Source organism: Gallus gallus, chromosome 3 (assembly GCF_016699485.2).
Source record: "Gallus gallus isolate bGalGal1 chromosome 3, bGalGal1.mat.broiler.GRCg7b, whole genome shotgun sequence".
In the NCBI taxonomy this organism is placed as follows: Eukaryota; Metazoa; Chordata; class Aves; order Galliformes; family Phasianidae; genus Gallus; species Gallus gallus.
The window spans coordinates 96,986,392-97,006,295 of NC_052534.1; the positions used below are offsets into that span (position 1 = coordinate 96,986,392).

General features: G+C 37.8%; 1 protein-coding gene across 2 annotated transcripts in view; it reads left to right on the forward strand.

Annotated features, from left to right (window-relative positions):
- The first annotated feature begins 10,081 nt into the window (after nucleotides 1-10,081).
- GREB1 (growth regulating estrogen receptor binding 1) overlaps nucleotides 10,082-19,904 on the forward strand; it is an 86,340-nt gene continuing 76,517 nt past the window's right edge. The window contains exon 1 of one of the 2 annotated variants that reach the window (XM_004935766.5): nucleotides 10,082-10,187. The gene's annotated coding sequence lies outside the window, so the exon portion shown is untranslated. The remainder of the gene's footprint in view (nucleotides 10,188-19,904) is intronic. The other variant, XM_040698125.2, reaches the window with a different exon arrangement.

The following is a 19,904-nucleotide window of genomic DNA, read 5'->3' on the forward strand; positions in this document are numbered from 1 at the left end:
ACCCTTGAGAGATGGCAAACTGCCGAAAAGGAGAGCAAAAAAATGTGCTGGTGCTGGATTTGATAGGTAGTGCCAGCAGGGAGTCCCCTGCTTCAAAGTGCACTTTTCCTCTCTTTACCACCACAGCCTCTCTCCTGCTTTTATTCTCCCCAGGGTCTGCAGGGTTTTCTCCACTTGCACACTATACCCGCACAGCCAACACGTGATACAGGGCCCAAGTGGAACACCTGCTTGCAAAAACAACATAAACGACCAATGTCAGCTCTCTCTACAAAACAAGTTATTTGCAGCTACAGCCACAAATAGTGGTTCCCTTAAACTGTCAGAATAACAGTTTTGTTCTATCCTGGGATCATTCTTCAGTCAGGTGCCCTTAGGTTCCTGATGCAGTACTCTGATCAGTTGATCAATGTGTGGGAAAATAAGGTGAAAAAGTGTCCTAGAGCTGCTCAAAGGCATGTCTCTGTAACAGGAGACACGAAGCCTTGAATCCTGCAGTTAAAGAAATTATGCATGTCAGTATTCCAGGGGGAGCTCAGACTGCTACAAACACAGAGGGTTTTCCTGTCATGGGAGCACTGACACATCTCTGAAATATAAAAACACACATTTTTTGTATGAGCAACGTAATGCTCTCTAAGTATTCAAAGGTAATAAGTACAGTCCAATAAGTAATGAAGATTATCCTCTTGCTGTTATACTCTTAACTTACTCTTAACTGGAGATGTACCTTACCATTGTAAAACTACTGTGATAGGTTTTTTTGTTTGTTTGTTTGGTTTTTTGTTTGTTTTTGTTTTTGCTGTAACAGCAAAATGTCTTGGGTTGCTTTGGATTGGGGTAATGTAAGGAATGTGCTATGCAGAATAAAAATCATTAACTAGGATTTTTATAATTGTTGAGTAGTCAGATATTAGCAGGAATGCTTGCTGCTCATAATTTGAGGATTAGGGTGTGTGGGTGTATGAGTTTCTGTATTAATCCACATGGAAGAAATTGCATCAACATTTAACAATGCTGTTGTTCTAGCAAGTCATAAGATCTAATTCTGTTGTTCGTGTGCTCCTCTATTGCTGGCTGGTGGAAATAATGGAGCAAAGAAAAGTCCCACATCGCTTCGTACTCACAAAGGCTTTTCCCGTATTTACATTGAAAATCTAAAGCTTGACTTTTTTATTATTATTATTATTTCTTTTTAAAGGAAAATGAGATTTGGTACAAATCGATTTGATTATCAGGAATTTAGGCTATCACATTCTATTGAATTCTCCCACTTTAATTCTTTATTCCTCTTGCAGATGAAAACGTAAATGTAACTGTTTACCTATTTACTGTTGTCTTCTTCTATGCAAAAACGTCTGTGCAGTTCTTTTTTAATATCTCCGGGCATTAACTGCACTGGACATGTTTCTTAAAATAAAAGACATCGAATTTTCTTCAATTACATTGATTTTCGATCCACCACCAGAGGGCAATAATTCCATTTGCTAAATGGGATATTTTAAAATTAATATACCCCAGAAAAACGATTTCATTAAAATATTTTGAGCTGTATTTGGATTTCACAATGCATTTTTCTTAAAAAATACTTCAGCTCTATAATTTAATGCTAATTATGTTAATAACATAAATCTAATATGTTGCTCTGCACCTACTTAGCCATTTATGTTGTACTTCCATGCTGAGCAGCTGAAGTAAGACTTAAAAAAATCTTACTGGCCATCTTCATGCAGTACTGTAATGCTGCAAGGTTTAGACCTCATGCAAAAAAGGATTTTATCATTTTAAGGTTTATTTTGCATGTCATTTATTTCATTTTTCTTATTTTGTTACACTATTGTGAAATCATTGTATATTAGCCTATATTTGTAATTCCAAATTCAGAAACTGTATCACCTGATAGGTACCTTTGTGTCCTTATTTTATATGCATTTCTTTTCTTCATGTGTATTGTATCTCCAGCAGTTGAAGTGAAGGCCTTGTTCTCTAAGAAATTATACACTCCTGGTTTCAAATGCAGTCTTCTCTTTAGTGAAATCTTGCAGCCGGATTTTCCAGTAGATGCATGTGTACTATTGCAAAGATGAGCCAAAGCTAATATTGTCCTGAAAAAGTGAAAAAGTACAAAAACATTACAGACAAATGATAGATATAAGTATCATATAGACGCAAGTATCTGTATATATTTTTGTATTTTAATATGTCTGCTTGTTTAAACTTCTTTATCTCATTCAAATCCTTTTAAGGTTCTCACCATGGCATAACGATTAGATATAGAGAATTTTAATGCTACCAAGTAATTTTTTACACAGTAAAATGATTAATAATTAAAATAATTAAAATGTGTTTCTGGTAATAGTACTGTCTTTCTTGTGCTCAGCTTAATATAGCTGGAAAAAGAAAGATGATGAAGGGCCTGGAGCATCTCCCATGTGAGGAAAGGCTGAGTTACCTGGGTCTCTTCAGCCTGGACAAAAGAAGACTGAGAGAGGATCTGATCAAGGTTTATAAAAAAAAGCACAGGAGACAAATGGTTGAGCTCAGACTCTTCAGTGATGTGTAGTGATAAGACGAGGAGCAATGTCCAAAAACTGGAACATATGCTGTTCCACACAAATATGCAGAAGAACTTCTTTACACTGAGGGTGATGGATCACTGGAACAGTCTGCACAGAGAGGCTGTGGAGTCTCCTTTGGAGATATTCAAGACCCATCTTGATGCCCAACTGTGTGACCCATTGTAGGGTACCTGCTTTAGAGGAGCACGGATTCAATGATCTCTTGCGGTCCCTTCCAACCCCTGCAAGTCTGTGATTCTGTGAAGAAGGAGCGCCTTAAAATTGTGGGATAGGACATGAAACGGGGATTAATTAATGTTAAACTTAGATAAGCAACTTGTTAGTATCAAAAAGTCTTCCCTCACTAGGAGAAAGCAGCTTCATTTCCCCACTAATAGAACAAAATAATTTCTACCTGTGGAATGGCAAAATTCAGCTTTGCTTTTGATTGAAAGGCAAATTCTAATAAATAATGAATCATGATTGTGAATATTATATTTATCTAAACTCCAACAAAAAAAAAAAAAAAAGAAAAGGAAAAAGAAAAGAAAAAGAAAAAGAAAAAAAAAGAAAAAGAAAAGAAAAAGAAAAAGAAAAAGAAAAAGAACTGGAGAGGTTACCATAATTGTATTCCTCTCATTTCTCAATATTTAAATGACATTATTCCAGGAATAATCAGACTGGCATACTAAATAAATAACTAAAATGCAAATGTGTGCTTTAAGTTTTGCTTACCTTCAGTCACACACATAGAGATGCCTGTATTTTGGCCATATAGTAAGCATGCCATACATTATGATACACTAATTTTCCCAGTGTATCCAGCCGGTACTTGAATGCAGCTGCTTCTTGGTTATGAGTTCTATTGCAGCTGAGTAAAAGAAAAGAACTGTATCCTAGCAAAAGAGGAAAAGGCTATGGGCCAAATCAATTGTTCTGTGGGATGGATTCGTTCTGTAGACTATATATTGAGTACTTGGGATTCATGTGATTAAAAGCAGTGATTGTGAAGATATGAGAATTTCATCCAAAACGTAGATGCAAAAAAAAAAAACCAAAGGATTTATTTCTCCTAATAATGACTGGAATGCTTTAAATAGGTGGCTGTGAAGTGTCTTACATGTTTTCTGTAAAGGTGTCAAAGATCCATAATATTTCAGTGTCAGCTGGGTTTTGTGATAATTAAGAAGGTAATGATTCAGTACTGATTATTACTGATTACTAAGAATCTGATGTTTAATGTTATTTATATTTTCTGAATATGTCCACTGCTACTGTAAGAGTAAGCACTGCAATTTCTGTTAATTCCCACAAACATTTAGATTATGTGTGATGTGATTATTTCTTCATTCTTACAGCTACCTAAATATCTACTGACAGAAATGTGTCCCCACTTACCCTTTCTTTGTCTGTGAAGGATATTTTGGGTAATTAGTATTTTTCCTTTTAGACAGTAGAGTTTAATTATTACCTTAGGTCATGCTTATAACATGAGTGATAGAGAATTTTCCTGCTATTTTATTAAAAGGCTTAAGAAGATTGAAGGTCCAGTCAGATACAAATAGAAAAAAAAAATAGTTAATAGGCACCTAAAATGGTTGCTTAAGATCAATAATGCAAAATAAATATTGACCTCTATCAGAAGGCGGATTCTTGAAGGCAGACTTGCCTTTTATTTGAACATTTCAGTCACAGCGCATCTGTAACCTTTTAGAAGACACTTCTGTACATTTTCCATAAAGCAGAAGAACGCTGTGGCTTAGTGATTATACCTGCATCGAAATCCTCTGCACATATTGATACCTTAACTGGAATGATACAGCTGGCTCCTGGTGCTGGGCATGTAAAATAGGCACCCCCAGTTCATACAGAGAATCAGTCTTCTGGAGTAGCTCAGAGTTCCATGGCTGCCATGACCACCCCTGGGCTGTTCCACAGATCTATGGGCTCTGCTCTGAAACCTGGGCTTCTGCCACAGCTACGACTCTACTTTGTAAGCTGGAAAGGCAGTCACTGTCTTGTGCTTCTGGAATTCATAGTGTAGCTTTTCTAGTAAAGTTAAGGAGCTGTTTTGGTCTCCTGTCATGAGAAGTTGGGAGGAACTCAGTTTTGAGGGAAAACACCAATTATTTGCTAATGTGACTCTACTGGGAACTTGAATACTTTTGATCTAGGACCATTGTAGTGCCTTATATTACCTCTTTGCAGTGGTACATGATTTACAAATAGTCTATGAAGAAGCAGTGAGGATTGTTAAGTGTGTCATTAGTACAAAATTTGAGCTAAATATTGCTGATGAAAATCCACAAATAAAGTTTTTCTGTTGTGACTATTTCAATATATAATAAAGAAAAAATGACTGCATGATTGTATCTTTAACTGTAATGCAGTGTATTGTCTTAAAACATTTAGCATCTTCGTGAAAGACCTATGCTTTTGCTCAATTATAGCACTGATGTTGTATGGAGGTGAAGATTTCTCTTCTTACCCATAATAAAAATGGTAGAATTGTGTTTTACCAAAAGGACACAGGAAAGCCTGCAAGAAACTTTTCTTTCTTTCTAAGAATATGAGGTACTGAAGTATGTTGTTTATATTCTGTCTATGGTAATGGTCAGTAGGAACACCCAGTTGCTGGAAGAGTTGAAGAGCAGAGATGTAAAGTAGTGCTCTCTCTGAAGTAACATATGTTGTAACACTTATAACATATGTTTTGGAAAATTAATGTGCTGCATCAGCACTGCCCATTTCAGGACCTCCATGGAGTATCCATGTATGAGGGCTGCTCCAAAAGTAGTGCCTCTTCTTTTATTCGTAGATTCGAGCGTATTTGCATGTGCACGGCATGCAGGCTGTTGTTCATCACTGCCAGAATGCATAGCTAATGATGGTGGAAGGCGACGAAGATGATCAAAGGACTGGGAACACCTCTCTTATGAAGAAAGGTTGAAGGAGCTGGGCTTGTTCAGTCTGGAGAAGGCTCTGGGGAGACCTCATTGCAGCCTTCCTAAAAAGGAGTTTATATACAATAAGGAGACCAACTATTTACACTGTCTGATAGTGAAAGAATAAGGGGGAATGGTTTTAACTAAAAGAGGGGAGATATAGAGTAGATGTTAGGAGGAAATTCTTTACTTAGAGGGTGGTGAGGCACTGTCACAGGCTGCCCAGAGAAGCTGTGGATTCTCCATTCCTGTAGGCATTCAAGGTTAGGTTGGGTGGGCCCTGGGCAGCGTGATACAGTGGGTGGCAACAAGCCCACAGCAGGAGGCTGGGACTAGTTGAGCTTTAAGGACCCTTCCAACCCAATCCTTTTTATCATTTATCAGCATAGTTACCTGCTTTTCAACCAGCAGGCTCCTACCCTATGTATTCTTTTGTGTGTGTGTGTGGATATTATTTCAAGTCTGTAGTCATTCTATGCTGCTTTTCTGTTCTGCCATAGTCTTTTCAAATACTGTGACAGTTGAAAGGAAGAAAACTGTAATTCGTAAGGAAAAAAAAAAAAGAAAGCTTTTTTTAATTATTATTATTTTTTTACTAATATGAGGATAGTAAAGCAGTGTAACAGGATGTCTAGAAGGTCTGTGTAGTCTCAATCACCGGAGGTTTCCAAGACAACTGGATAAAGCCCAGAGCAACTTCATCTCGTAGCTGATCCTTTTTTGACTGGACAGTGGTCTAGAGGTTTGCTGTTGTCCCTTCCAATATGAATTTTCTTGTCCTTCTGGGGGACTTCAACCACACTGACACCTACTGGAAAAGTAGCATGGTAAGGTGCTGGCAATCCAAGAGACTCCTTGAATGCATCAAGGATAACTTCCTGAGCCAAGTAATAGAGCCCCACCAGGATGGATGCAATGCTGGACCTATTGTTCACCAGCGCAATTGAACTGATTGGTGACATTAAGACTAGAGGCTGCCTGGGTTGCAGTGATCTTGCAGTGGTGGAGTTCACACTCCTGGGGGATATGGGACAGATGGAGAGTGGAATCAGGATGCTAAATTTTAGGAAAGCCAACTTCCAGCTCTTCAGGGAATTAGTCAACAAAACTCCCTGAGAAGCTGCCTTCAAGGACAAGGGGGTGGAGTAGAACTGGCAAAGGAAATCATTTCAATCTAGAAGATGGGAGATTTAGACTGCATGTAAAGAAAATGTTTTTTACAGTGAGGGTGGTGAGGCACTGTAACAGATTGTCCAGAGAGGCGGTGGGTGCCCTGTCCCTGGAAACATTCAGGATCAGGCTGGATAGAGCTCTGAGCAACCTGCTCTAGCTGTAGGTGTCTCTATTCAATGCAGGGGAGTTGGACCAGATGACCTTTAAAGGTTCCTTCCAACTCAAAGGATTCTATGATTCTTTAAACTATCTTATGCTCCAATGATCAGATGGATATGCATTATGTGAGAAATCTCAAGTGTGGACTAAATGCAATGTCAAACTGATACTTTCCTTTTTGTACTCCGTTCTTCTCCTAGTACTGTATGTGTCTTTGACAACTGCTGAGCATTTAGCTGTTATCAGAAGCTGTCTGCAGTGCTTGAAGACCTCTTCACTAAGTGGGTAAGAGTCCATCATTATGCACATACAGTTAGCAGCTGTAGCAAAAGCAGGGCAGAACGAGTATCAAAAAGTGGTACTGAGAAGTGTGGTTTTGGCAACATCCCCACATTCTCTCTATTCTGAGTTACTTCCCTGAACTTGGAGAAAAGCAGGTAGCAAGGAGAAAATACCTTTTGGGTTGCCTTGTTCTGTGGCTGCTGCTGTTGTTTGGCTGAAAGTGAGAGGTGTCCACTGTGTGAGCAAAGGGTTGCACCTCTTATCCTTAGTGCCTCCTGTGCCCCAATAGGCTGCTACAAGCTCTTACAACTGCAACATGAGCAGATAGATCTGAAACTGTTACCGATGCTTAGAGATTGTTTCTGTAAAGCTTGCAAGGATTGTTCTTGGTCTGAAAACCAGAAGGTCTGAGTAGTTTTCTGCTATAACTTAAGTGTGGTACTCTTGTCTATTTGGGGTGGTAAAGACTGCTTGGAAACAGTATTTATCCTGAAGGTTGGTGTGAAATATTTCCCCACACATTTGAAGATAGCACTAGTTTTTAAAAAGTATACATTGTAGCTTACAGCTCAAATAGGAAATACTTGATGGTGGCAGTATGTTTAATTATCAAAAGTTGTCCAGAAATTCATGTTGTTTTTTTTACCTTCATGTTTTTCAGCACCGTTTTTATGAAATTAGATGGATTTTGTTTCTTGAAGTTAAAGAAGGCATGTGGAGGTGCAAGTCTCTTTTGGGCACAAATACAAGCAGCACACTTTTGCTGCAGCACACACACGTAGCCCATTTCTGAGCACTGACTATTAGTATCTGATGCACTTTGTTCAGTTTAAACCAGATGCCAAGAGCTGCACTTGCTTTAACAAAGAGAGGGGATGTAACTCCGTGCTACGAGATGGGTCTTATTGCAGAGAAGGTAGAAGAAGCTGCTTTCAGCGTATCACATAATGAGTGCATGAGATTTAGCAAGTCTGGATTAATTTTTTCTTAAATTAAATTTTCTGGGCAAAATAACTGAGATGATTATGACCAAGTAACTAGATTAACTCTGTAATTACTTACATTTCAGTCTTTCAGGTTATAATTTTTAAGCTTGATCAAATCTGCATTGGTTACACTAGTTACTTAGCTTGTCCTAGCACTGAATGAAGGTGAAGAATATGTTCTGATTCTTTTCATATTTATCAGAAGTTCTACTAAGTTTGATGAGGAGTTTGTTTTGATGCAGTAGATGTTGCTGTTATACACAGTCTCCTTAGAAAGTGTTTCTCCTACCTGTGAGATGATCCATGTATTACAAGCAGTGTTTTTTCTGCCTCATAAACCACTTTCTTCTAATCACAGATGGATCGTGCCTGCTATTTACCATATGAGACTACTTACATTGAAAAAACATGGACTGAGATAACCAGAGCTTCTAAACAACTTGCAATTACTACATCTTCATTGTACCAACTTGGCCTTACAGCAGATAATTTGCTGGATTTTTGCTTATATTTTTAAGGTACCTGCAGTGGAATTGCCTGGTCACAGCCTGAACCAATGGCTGAGCTCCAGGTGAGAAGGCGTGGCTAACCCAGGGAGCTCAGGTGCAAGCAATGCAGCAGAGTAACCAGAAGGGGTGGAGTCTGGAGACACCTCTCCTCACCCTCATTTAAGGGTTAGCAGCTGGGGGGTGGGGGTAGGAACTCCCTGTATAGTGGTTGTGCTTCTCTTGGGCTATTATGAGTTGTTTGGAAGGGGTGAGCTAATTTTCCTTCTTAGTTGTCTGTTATTGCTCTGTAGTACCTGTATCCTCTTTGAAGGTACTGCTATCATCTTCTTTTGCCATACTGTACCCAATTAGAACCAACCTCATGATGTGCCTAAAACATCTTCATATGTTGCTAGTGAGAGTTAAGTACTGCTCAGTACCTCCAGAGGGAGACCCTGCCCACTTAACTTTTTTAAGTTTAGCATTATCAGATGAGATCTTTTAGAAGCTTTCAGCATCACCTTTCCTCTCTTCATGGTCTCTGTAACAAAAATGCTTTAGAAGGACTGGCTTATTAGGTGTCCAAAAGTAGGTCTTGAAGAAGAAAATGCTGGCTAATAGTAATTTTATGTACTGCTTGAGAGCCTTGTGCTGGTCACCTGAATATGCTGCCAGACAGCATAGTCACTGAAAGTGAAAAAAGACCACTTGAATGTATCTCATCCATGCTGAGGAGTCAGAGGACTTATTACTGTGTTTTCAGTGATCTCAGAAGCAGTTATTGCATAGCTCTTGATCTTTAAAGAGTGCCACTGGTTATGTTTTCACTAATAGCTATTGCATCATCAGATTATACTGAAATCTGGCTTTAGCAGGGAAAAAAATTGGAAGCTTCTTTAAAATGCTATTTATAATAAAGGTAGTGAAACAAAGAGCACAAGCAGTAGGTAAGCTAGATTTGGGAGATAATTAGCAGTTTAGGGCACTCTTTGTTAATTTGTATAGATTTTTAAAACTAATCTCCAAGTGGCAGGCTTTGGCTGCTGTGGCTAGATTTCTTTCCCACACAAGTACAACCCCAAAGTTTCCAGTTTCTCCCAAAGACCTCTTTCCCTTTACGTGGTATAACGATGTTTATCAAACATCTTCTGTTCTATAACTCTTCTTTTTTCTTTTTTTCTTTTTCTCCTAGGGCTGCTGAAATTATCTGTGCTTTAGACCCTGGAGCCAAATAAAGGGAAATAGTTGGGAAGATACCATATTCCGTGGGAAGCAGGGGTGAGGATGCATGAGGCTGGAGAGGAAAAGGCGGGGGGGAGGGTGAAGGGCTCGTATTCTTGACCTTAGGTGGCTGGTACTGAGAGGTAGCGTATTGTGCTGAAGCACAGACAGAACTCGAGTTTGTGGCTGGGAAGGAGGGCGGAGGGAGGAGGAAGCTGGGACAGCGAGGGGGGAGGAGGAGAGAGCAGCATCTCTATCTATCTTTCTTTGCAGACCACGCTGCTAAACAGCCAGGGGAGGCTCATGCTTCCCTAATATCCATCACTCCCTGCTTCCAGCGTGGTCACAGACAGAACAACAAAGAGGGTCTCAGAGGTAAGATCCTTACAACTTGCAAAACTGTAGCATCTGCCAAAAGGAGGAAAAGGTTCAGCAACAATGCAAAAAAAATAAAAAATAAAAATAAATCAGCACCTGAGAATGCTGAGGAGGGGTGGGAGGGTAGTTGGAAACTCAGGTCCTCAGCAGGCTAAGGAAGTGTGAGCAGTAGCAGCAAGAACAGAGTAAGGGTGGAGGGGGGGGGGGGGGGGGGGGGACAGATCGGATTTGAGGGGATCAGAATAGCAGCTACTCATACTCAGCGGTGGGCAGTTTATGTCCCAACTATCTGTGTGGGAAGAGGAGCAAGATGGTAGAAAAGCTATGTGAGTGAATGCTCCAATGCCTGAAATATAGGGCTGAATAAAGCTTAACAAAACATATGAATGGATAATTTGTTTACTGAATGTGTACTTCTGGAGTGAACAAAACACTTCACTAATTACTGCATGCAAAAAAATGTAAACAAAATGCAAAGCTTAAGTCTAATATTGATTGAATTCTGTGAAAGTTTAAGTTTAGGGCTATATTTCATTTCAGAAATGAATTCAGTAGCAAAAAGGTGAAACAAAAAAACAGACAAAGAAACCAACTGCCCAAATGAAGTGGTTTTTGTTGAGTCAAATGGAATATGCTGTTTGACAATTATTGTAACAAAATACTTGTGGTATATGCAGTTTGAGCTGAGAAATTCTTTTCCATTTCATCTAGAAAAAAAAAATATACAAAAAACATATTCTTTTTACTGGCCTGAAATGAAATTTGTAATTACGTTTGATTTGTCCACTCAGCCTAAAAATCAGTTTGAATAGGCTTAGAAAGTGAACAGTCTTTTTAGTTTCTGGTTCTGAAAGTTCAGATGAAAGAGACAGAAATTATAGCATCTCTACAAGCAGTGAAAATGTTGCTTGCTATTTCTCCTGTGTTTGGTTTCATTTACTTCATTTTGTGAGGTATGAGTTGCCTTGGTTTTGATCTAATGCTTTATAGACCTTTCTGAAAAAGATTAGCTAGTAATGGCAATAATGTCAATTTTATTAAATATATTGAGACAACTACAAAGAAAATTAAGTCTTGTCTATCTTATGACAAAGATCCTTAAGGATTTAAAGACTTTTTTTTTTTTCCCCACTCTGTAACACTGAAATCAGTCTCCAAAGGTGAACATTCTGGAATATTTGTGCCTAAGTGCAAGTTTCTGTGTGTTTATCTCCACGCTGAGCAGCTAAAATAGCTGTAGTGAGTTGATCTGTTGTGTGAGTGAGGAAGTTAGAGCCACCATTGTCTGCTGCCTTGGGGAACTTGGTGATTATGGACCTGATTGGGATTTGCTTATTCATCAGTGTAAATTTCCTGGTATATGTGTACATGGGTTCAGTATTGAGTTCTGTACTTCGTTGTTGTCCCCATTTTTTTCTAATAAAAAAGAGCTACATAGCTCACATCAATAGGGCTTTTCTTTCACCACTTTTACAATGTTGTTAATTGCTGTTTCAAGACTTACATTTATATTACTACTTTTAAACAATAAATAGCTGAGTTTGGCCCTTATGTGGTGTCATAGCCCCTTGAAACTTTTTTTTTTTGTCTTTTGCTGATGTGTGTACGTTCAAGAATTCCTTTAATTTTATTTTTTAGTTTAGGGTTTGGGGTTTTTTTTTGGTGTTGGACTACTGTTGATTTTCTGTGGCTCCTCCTAAGGAAATTGAATGCTCTCACTTTGGAAAAGTTTATTTGTGGTATGCACACAGAAAACAGTAGCAAAACATCTAACAGTAAGAACCCAACAAATCTACCACAGCAGGTAAGTTTTGTTTGAAGCCAATGTTCTTTTCCTCTTAGATAGCGGATGTTGTTCTCTTAAAACAACCTTCTGTGAATCACATTGTTCTTGAAGTTTATAGGGGCTGGAAGCAAAGCTCCCTAAAGTCAGGAGGAGACATTCCAGTGACTTCAAATGGCTTTGGATCAGGCCTGTCACGTGAGATTAGCTCCTGACAGAGGATGCTATGAGCACAGGAGCAGAACAGAATGATTTAGGGATGGAATTTCACTTATGCCCCGATCATCTTTGCTTTGTGTTATCATCTGTTAGACACAATCTTTTGAAGTAATGTTACATTTATTTGGTATTAAAAATGTCTGCATTGTTTTGTGTTGTGGATATATGGTTCTACAGAAATAGTCTTCTAACTTACATTTTACAACTACTGTCTATTTATCTATTTTTTGGCTTCTGTTAGAGGATTCTCTTTGGGTATGAGAGTGTGAAACAGCAAGTTAAAAACAGCTGTTGGAATTCTTCTTTTCTTGTTAAGGAACGTGTTCTGTACAAGAAACTAATGGCTTCCAAAGCTTCTCTTTAAAAAAAAGCCATCACCTATTCACTCCCCCCAAAAACAGAAGAGATTGCTTCATGATTTGTGAGAAATTGCAGTCAGTTTGACACGTGTGGTTGATTTGCATTGGAAATTCACGTATCTTAAACACATTGAAAGTAACCAAGAGAAAACCCATGTAGTTTCGTAGAACTAAATAAAACAGGAGCATTTTACAGCACTTCTTTGGTAAGACCAAATATGACTAGGAAGCTGTAAACTTTCACAGGTGATTTGTGTTCATAAATGAAAGCCTATCAGACTTGTAAACACTCTAGTGATGCTGGACATCATTATCTTCAAGGAAAAATTGCCTTTGGTTCTTATTGATTGTGGCTCTTCTAATGAATACGAAGTCTGTGTGGTGAATGATAAGTGATGTGGCTGTCACTCCTTCCTCGCCCTCATACAAAATAAGGCATTTACTCTCAGCTGGGATCAGGCACAACCTTGGGTTTGTTTTGTGTGGATAAAAGGCACCACAAAGGGGTAAAAAGGCGGCTGGTGTAACTATCAGCCATCACCATGTGCATGCAAACATCCTTACTTACACAGACATGATTGCATCCATATAGTACACACATACACAGGGTAAGCACCACATCTTTCACTTGAACTGAAAAAACTTTGCCTTTTCCCGTTTAGTCTGTGGTTAATGATTCAGTCATCTGCAAGTCTAACTCATCTAAACTTCTCTTACACTCTGGAGGGGGATACTCTTATTTGCAAAGTAAATTTAAATATTCCATTTATGCTTACGTTGCATAGTTTTGTAGCATAGTTACATGTAAGGATTGCGAAGAACGTTGACTTGATTTTAAGTTTGCCTTAATTTGCCATTATCCATGTGTTGCTTTTCATGCTTAAATATTTAGGTGAGGAATAAAGGAAGTCTTAGAGGTGATATGGCCAGTGGTGTATTTCTGAGGAAACAGAAAATTGCCATTTAGACATCATAAATCTTAGAAAAAAATGCTGTAAAACAGAAATACTGAATGTCATATGAAGAAAACATCATTTTTTTTTTCCCAGCTAAACAGCATAACAGTGCATTATGTAGTAAAAGGAATCTGTAATGTTGGAGGCATATCTTGAGTAAATTTGCTGTAAATAGAAATGAAAAATTATTTGTAAAGAGTATATTTACATTGCAGTCATAAAAATAAACAGTACTGACAAGGAGTTGTCGTCAAAGACACTTTTATAGGCTTAAGAATTCACCCTGATGCTTTGCTTACTGACTTTTTTTGGTGTTAATCCTTTTTGTAGTGTTGTATGTGATTGCCTGCAAAATGTGTCCTTGTATACCTAGCTGTCTTTGTTTAGAGTTTTATGGTAGGAAAATATGGATCTACGTCTTTTGCTTTTTATGAATAGAGAGAAAATGTGTAGGATTTTATTTCCACCACTTATCTTTTTTTTTATGAGGTTAAACGTTTATTTAAAATCAAGGTAATGAACTGTTCCCATCATGTGATGTTTTAGTGTCATTATGTAGTGCTTTGAAATTCAATAGTTTCCAAGAATTATACCAAAACTGTTGCTGAGATTTTATTGTGCAGGTAATTATGTGTGGGATATATGTATCAGCTCCAAAAGGGCTCAAATGCTTTTATAGACAGGCTTAAATCACAATTTTTTCTTCTATCAACAAAGCAATCTAACAGTGCACAGAGAACAGTGGATAAGACCTTCGATATCACTGCTGTAATAATTCAAAGTGTTATTTGTTGTAATGGTGAAAATATTTTTGGCCACAAGAAAGAAGTTGTGAAGTTCTAAAGATTATTTCATGCTCATCTGACAGCTGTTTTCATTATTTTCACCTCAGAGGTAATGAAATGGCTAATTTATTATGTAAGTGTGTTTGTTTTCAAAGAAAACATTTGTGACTTGCTTGACTGCAATGTGACTCTGGTTAAGTGAGTGAGCCAGATCTCAGTGGTGTTCTCGCATAGATGGAACTGTAAGTGATTTGTGCCCTAGTTATTCAAAGCACATGCGTGAGTATGTTGTGGACATAAGCACAGACATAAGTATATAAATCAGGCTGTCTTTCCAGCCATCCATGAAAAAGTCACTTGTCACTCCCTTTTGAGGAGGAAATGCATCTCATCACCTGTCAGTTCAGACTTCTTTAATAAGTAGTTTCCAGTTTTATCATTTTATTCAATTAAAAATCTATCAACAGATATTTGCTATACTCTTCATTGATTCCCCCATTGTTCTCCAGTTCTTCCATGTTTTTTGTCATTTCATCTTTTGTGCATAGAATAGCAGGGCGTTCAAATTGATGATAATTATTTCTGTGCTTCTCAGAAGGTCCATAGAATCCTAGAATCATTAAGATTGGAGAAGATCACTAAGCTCATCTGAACCAACGATGAAGCAAAATAGCATTAAACAGAGAAGAGATAAACCAAGTGTTTAGCATGAGACATTTGACGCGATATCCAGCTCCTCTGTTGTGAGGGTGGTGTCAGGGTTGTATTGAGAAGAGCTCACAAAGACCTCCAAAACGTCCCTTGAACTCTGTGAAGCAAATCTGTGTGCTGAATCAGAGAGATGGTGTATGGTAACCACTGATCTTCCACCAGTACTGCAGCCCATTCTCTAGGGGCAAGTAGGCCCCTGCAATGTGGGATGAGGATGTGGCTCCACAAGGAGTACTCGCTGTAGTCGTAATGCTGTTGCTGTAATATTGTGCATTTACTGTCTCACACAATCTGAGTTGATTAGAATGTGTTGTGTCTTTAAAACATTGTTTCAAAAGTTATTTTTATGAATGAGTTGAAAATTAATTTTTAAGTATGCCTGTCTAGATTGAAAAAAATAAGTTGGAAATATCCAGATTGCAGGGTAGTGAAATCAATCTTATGTTAGGCATGAGTCATAAGATCACCATGCTTGATTGGTTGATCTGCCACAGTTACACATAACTACAGCCTTTAGTCTGTGAGGCTTCAATACAGAAAGCAATGTTATTTGCACCAAGACTTTACCACAGTCAACAGAGTGCCAATTGGATGACACAGTTACTTATTACTTTCTTAATCCCACACGGTTTTCTAATAATATTTCAGAAGGCCTAGTATCCTCTGGGTCATATGATGTGTCATCCTGGTTCATGTATCACATACTTCCAGTTCTATGCCAAAAAAAATCTCTCAGCTGAAAACTGCACTACAGCTTTTGTAATAATTAAATTAAGGGGGCAAAGAGCTTATACAAATATGCTAAGGCCAAGGATGCACAACAGAGGCCCTAAGACACTTTTGCTGTGCATCAAGTAATGTGGACGTGGTGCTTTAGGTCTAGGAGGGACTAGAACTGAGCAGTGTTGACACAAGAGGTTCTGCATCCGTGGACTTTAAGTACAGACATCCCTTCTGGCCTAGGTGCTTACATCAGTACAGATGTAAAGTTGCATCGAGAGGCTGATTTGGATGATAAGTAACGCTGTGTAAGATGGCAGCAAGAAAGCAAAACACTGTGGGTTGCACTATTCCCATTTCAAATTAGCTGTGCTGCTTCACATAGTCTTTTCACTGCTATATTACACTGATCTGCATGTCATTTGGTTTCTTTAGCAATGTTTTCACTTTCTAAGGAAAAATGACCTTGAATCCAAGTAAAATGGATCACTCCAACATTTAGTAAGACTTAAGTTTTCTAAGTGAGGTCTTAATCTACAGGTAAAAGTAGCCTGAGGGTTTATTTTTTATTTTTTTTAATTTTCAGTATGTGCATCTGTTTATCAAAATGAAGTAATTTTTTCTCTTCAGACATGTCTTTGAATATGTCTGGATAGAAATTGGCTGTGTATGTTGGGTTATGTGATTAAGGTCTGGCAACTCCTACCAAAGCTGACACAAAGGAGAAAGAATAGTCTCTGTCAAATATTGGAATTGGTTTATAGAATATTTACTACCTACAACAGAATTAAGCATAACTGCAGCCATAGAATTTACCTACACTCAGAGCCACATGTAAATACATGCACATGAAAATCTGATGTGTTTTATTAAGGAGTTGTTCACACATCCTCTTCTGACTGTAACTGTGCTGACTAAAAAGGTTACTGCTCCCAGTAACTCATTAGGGCATTTCTGTCAGGGGTTATCACAGCTGGCTGCCAGCTGAGCTGCTCACATGCATGGTTCCTAATCTATTTCTCTTGAAGTGAATGGAGATTATGAAGTTCTATTATTTATCATTTAATTTTATTTTTTATTTTTATTTTTTATTTTTTTACTAAAGAGGATCAAGTGTTGCTCACAGGAGCAAGTATGTAGCTGAAACAGGCAGGGCAATATATTCCATCAGACCAGTATAGACCTCTGTAGGAATGACTGTAATTTTTTCAGTGGATGCTGGCAGAGCTGAACATTTATTCATGGCCTATGTGCACTGAATTTGCATCACTGATTGTTCAGTGTATTCTGTACACTGAATCAGTGTATACTAATTCTGAATCCCCTGTTCCATCTGAAGACGTGAAATTTATTTTCATAAGAACAATTATTTATTTAAAAATAACTGCAAAAGCCCTCTGGTTTGGTTCAAAATCTGTTAAACCCGGTAGGATAAATTCTAATGCCCTTTGTAAGACTACCACCAGCATTTTGTATAAGTGCTGTATGAATTCTAAAACTTGTGCTTTTATTCTTCACCATATTCTATTTGCTGTTATTTCCCTTAATTTTTATGGTAATTATTTAATATAGAGAAGAAGAGAGTTTCTCAAAGCTGCAAGACTGATGGTCATTCTAACGATACACCATTCCTATTGTGAGTTGTGTTATTACAGATATCTAAATTTAAGTAAATAAACATTGATTAAGTAGATGGTAGCAGGTGATTTAGAATTGGTGTTAAATCAAGCATTGTAGATCCAAGTGTTTGCATGATAAGTTATGGGTTGTTTTATTTTTAAAATGTTAAAAATGAAGAGGAATATAGGAAAAAAAGAGCCTATCTATGTCAGTTTGGAAAAAACCAAACAACTCAGTGCTTAACAGTTTACCATTTGGTCGTAGATTTTATTAAAGTTAGTCTGGAATAATGTAAACTGTGAAATCCTTCAAATTTTCGACCCAACTTTGTCCTCATTCACACAGGTTGTACTTCATGGGAGGGCAGTATTTTAGGAATGTGTTACAAAGGTGATTGTCAAAGTACAGGGGCTGCAATATAGACACAGTAATTTGTCTGAACTCAAATTTTGTGCATACTTACAGTTACAGATGACAGAACTCCCAGGAACGGCACAAAGCTGCGTCAGGAGAGGTTCATACTTAGACATGAGGTATTGCTTCACTGTGAGGGTTATCAAACACTGGAATAGGCTCCTTATAGATGTGGCTGATGCTCTGTACCCGTCGGTGTTCAACTGACGCTTGGGTAATGTCCTCAATAACATGCTTCAGCTTTTACTTAGCGCTGAAGAGGTTAGGCAGTTGGGCGGGATGATGTTTGTAGGCCACTGAACTATTATTGCATTCCATTCCAATCATCAATAAGTTTGTCTTTTTAAAGTTCTTAAACATGATTTCATAGATACATCTAGAGTGAGGTTTCAGCAGAACTTCCTGTAGATACATATATTAATTCATGTGTGTAAGTAAGAACTTCAGAAAGGGGCAGAAGGGTACTTCTCTAGGAGTTTTCCTGGCTGACTGTGCAGAAAACATTGTTTGAGTGATGCAGGGAATGTACTGTGTTAACTATGTTAGGGGACTCCTACTGTTTTGGCTAGGCATACAGTGCCTAGTATTGGACCGTTTTGTTCAATTTTAAGGGGGGAAATGATTAAAAGTACCTGTGATCATCTCAGATTATTTCTCTGGAAACTGTTTTCTGTAAAAAAAAAAAAAAATTCTGGAGGACAATGGGAAAATGATCTAATTATCAATCACAGTGCATAAGGAGGAAAAAATTAAAAGCCATTAAAATTGTATTTCTTTCTATAATTTAAACAAAAAAATACAAATTGATATCAATCTTTAAAGTGTGCACGCCATTTAAAATGTGTCCATGTACTGAGTGAAGTTAAAGCAGCAAACTCATGTATCTGTGCCTCCAAGTATTATTCTGCATAATAGTGACTAGATAGAAATACTGTACGTGCACAGAGAGAGGTGTCATCAAGAAGCTTTAGACAGGGTGGTTTGTAAAATAAAGTAGATGTTTGAGAACGGTTTCAAAATCAGAAATTTGAAGCAATTTTTTTCTCATTGGCACTTTTTCTTCCCTTCTTTTTGTAAAATCTTCTTAGTGTCCCACTGGTACATTAGGACACAAAGCAATTATGAAATGCAAAAGAAATCCTGAGTTTATTGGCTACATTTGGATAGAATTTTTGACATGGCTGACCATCCTTCAGATAAGATCTTTGTGTCAGAGTGCAGAGGTCAGGGTATAGAAGCCTTGGGATATCAAAAGGTGGTGAGAAGAATGGCTGGGATTTCCAGCAGCCTAAGAGTGCTCTTTTGTCTCTGCTGGTCAGTTGTCGAGGATGATGCCTGTGTACATCAAAGAAACGTCTAAACAGTGTTATCTAGGCCTGTCCTTTGCCCCCTGCCATGTAATGGGCCTCTTTTCAAGAAAACATTGGGAAAGCTGAGAAAGCGAGTTGTCCTATGCTAGTGCTATTAATTCAGCAAGAAAGCAGATCAATAACATTTGCACTAACTAGTAAAACAATGTTAGTTTCTAAAAATGCAGATTAGCCAATCCTTTTTTTTTTTTCATAACTGACATTAGCTGAGACCGTATTCCTTAAAGAATTTAATTTCTGCTTGCTTTTACAATTATGGAGAATTATTCTGAGAAAACAAACAAACAAAAGCAGTGCAAAAAGAGCTGATATTCTGTGTAATTCATACTTAGAACATTGATGTCTGATAGAGTGATACCATCATTTTCAAGAAGGATGTGCTTTTCTCATTGACAAATGAGTTACAATAACAAAACAAAGCTTGTACCTAATATATACAACCCCTGCATTGCCTTCTATTGAAGGAACAACTGCTAATTGTGTTTCCTTTGTGCTAAATGCAATAGAGAAATCTATTCTGAAAATGTTACGAGGAAAGAAATTTTGACCATTCTGAATATTTTCTATTTTTGCTCATGTGCAAAAAGAAAGCATGATTTGGTTCATTTTTACTTTAATTTATTTATTATTTTATTTATCTTGAAGGTATAAACTCTTTAAAACCTCACATTTGCAGACAGACACTGCCTACTGCAAGTCTTAGCGGTGAGCAGCCAGGGCAATAATCTGGGGCCCCAGCCAAGCAGGAGCTCATTAGACTAAGATGGGTGATTATAG